This window comes from Schistocerca americana, unplaced genomic scaffold (assembly GCF_021461395.2).
Source record: "Schistocerca americana isolate TAMUIC-IGC-003095 unplaced genomic scaffold, iqSchAmer2.1 HiC_scaffold_324, whole genome shotgun sequence".
Lineage (NCBI taxonomy): Eukaryota > Metazoa > Arthropoda > Insecta > Orthoptera > Acrididae > Schistocerca > Schistocerca americana.
The window spans coordinates 105,001-107,500 of NW_025726043.1; positions in this window are offsets into that span (position 1 = coordinate 105,001).

Here is a 2,500-nt window from a genome sequence, read left to right on the forward strand (position 1 = left end):
CCGGCAGCTCCAACGCCAGCGCCACAGAAGGACAAAAGCCCCACTTGGGTGCCGAAGCGAACTCTCCCAGCACAGCGCACGCGCCAACACGTCCGCACAGCTGCGATACAATCCACCTGCGAGAACCGCAGAGGCGACCGAGCAGCAGACGGCGTCGCGGCGCCGAGCGCCGGGCGGCGGCGCATCCTCAGCGCACACAGTCCTCAATCGGACCAGCACACTGCAGATGTCCACCGCGCTTCGCACCGGGCCCGCGAGGACCTACTTTGGCCGCACGGCGCCGCGTGCAGGGTGCGCCGGCGCGCAGCTGCGCCGCCTGCCGCCTCCGTCGGCCGGCGCGCCTGCCACTGGCCGCCCCCACCAGCCGGCTGTAGCGCGTGCGCCCACGCACCGCGCGGCCAGCACGCCGGAAGGCCCCCCCTCACCGGCCGGGGACGGTCCCACCCAGCCACCGCCGCGTATCGCTTCACACCCACATGCCATTCACGTTCGTGGGCATGGTGGGTATCGCTGAAACAACCGGTTGGTAGCTCAACCGATCGTCGCCATCACTGATTCACCTCTAGCGAGAACAACCGCACCACAACGGTTTACCAGTTCTTCATTTGCGTAACGTCACCAGCAAACGTAGACGTCCATCGCCATTTGCAAATTCAACGATTGTTGCATGCCTGTGTCAGGTGTCACGACACACTATGTCTGCCCACATACACGCAACAACATGTGCACGCTTCGCGAACACGTGGAAGGTGGCCCCCGTACGTATGCGATGTCCATTGCGCGAACGACTGTCAACCGGCCTCTGTCGCATGTCGCAGATGTGGAACGCAGTGCACCATGCTATCACGGTGTGTGAGAAGAGACGACTACGTCTGACAACACGCGCCACTACATCAACAGACGGCTCATGCTGATCGCCATCCACGGCATACCATACTGCAATCCAGCTCTTATAGGGAGACGACACGTAGCTGAGTGCACAATATTTGGACCGTATGGTTCGCCGTTGTTGGCGCAGTCGTGGTACGGTCACACATGTACCACGATGTATCATTCAGTACATGAGGACCAATGTGCGGTACAGTGTGTGATTTGGACGTACAACATCAGCGGACAGTTGCCACAAGCCGTACCACAACGTAGGCTGTGCTTCGCCATGCGAATGCCAATGAACAACTGCGAAGGGCATTGAGCATGTACGTCCTGCCGCCATCCGCATTACAGTGTATAGCTGCAAGGTGTTTAACATGAAGCGATACTCTGGGGACCGGGCAGTGCGAGTAGCAAACTATATTGCGGGGGTTGCAGTTAGGCAACACTACACTAATTTAACGCGTCGTATGACAATTACAGAGCAGGTTAAGGCCCAACGTGTGTTGGGTTAAGGCCCAACGTGTGTTGGGTTAAGGCCCAACGTGTGTTGGGTTAAGGCCCAACGTGTGTTGGGTTAAGGCCCAACGTGTGTTGGGTTAAGGCCCAACGTGTGTTGGGTTAAGGCCCAACGTGTGTTGGGTTAAGGCCCAACGTGTGTTGGGTTAAGGCCCAACGTGTGTTGGGTTAAGGCCCAACGTGTGTTGGGTTAAGGCCCAACGTGTGTTGGGTTAAGGCCCAACGTGTGTTGGGTTAAGGCCCAACGTGTGTTGGGTTAAGGCCCAACGTGTGTTGGGTTAAGGCCCAACGTGTGTTGGGTTAAGGCCCAACGTGTGTTGGGTTAAGGCCCAACGTGTGTTGGGTTAAGGCCCAACGTGTGTTGGGTTAAGGCCCAACGTGTGTTGGGTTAAGGCCCAACGTGTGTTGGGTTAAGGCGCAACATAGGTTAGGTTAAGGCGCAACATAGGTTAGGTTAAGGCGCAACATAGGTTAGGTTAAGGCGCAACATAGGTTAGGTTACGGCGCAACATAGGTTAGGTTAAGGCGCAACATAGGTTAGGTTAAGGCGCAACATAGGTTAGGTTACGGCGCAACATAGGTTAGGTTAAGGCGCAACATAGGTTAGGTTAAGGCGCAACATAGGTTAGGTTAAGGCGCAACATAGGTTAGGTTAAGGCGCAACATAGGTTAGGTTAAGGCGCAACATAGGTTAGGTTAAGGCGCAACATAGGTTAGGTTAAGGCGCAACATAGGTTAGGTTAAGGCGCAACATAGGTTAGGTTAAGGCGCAACATAGGTTAGGTTACGGCGCAACATAGGTTAGGTTAAGGCGCAACATAGGTTAGGTTAAGGCGCAACATAGGTTAGGTTAAGGCGCAACATAGGTTAGGTTATGGCGCAACATAGGTTAGGTTACGGCGCAACATAGGTTAGGTTACGGCGCAACATAGGTTAGGTTAAGGCGCAACATAGGTTAGGTTAAGGCGCAACATAGGTTAGGTTAAGGCGCAACATAGGTTAGGTTAAGGCGCAACATAGGTTAGGTTAAGGCGCAACATAGGTTAGGTTAAGGCGCAACATAGGTTAGGTTAAGGCGCAACATAGGTTAGGTTAAGGCGCAACATGGGTT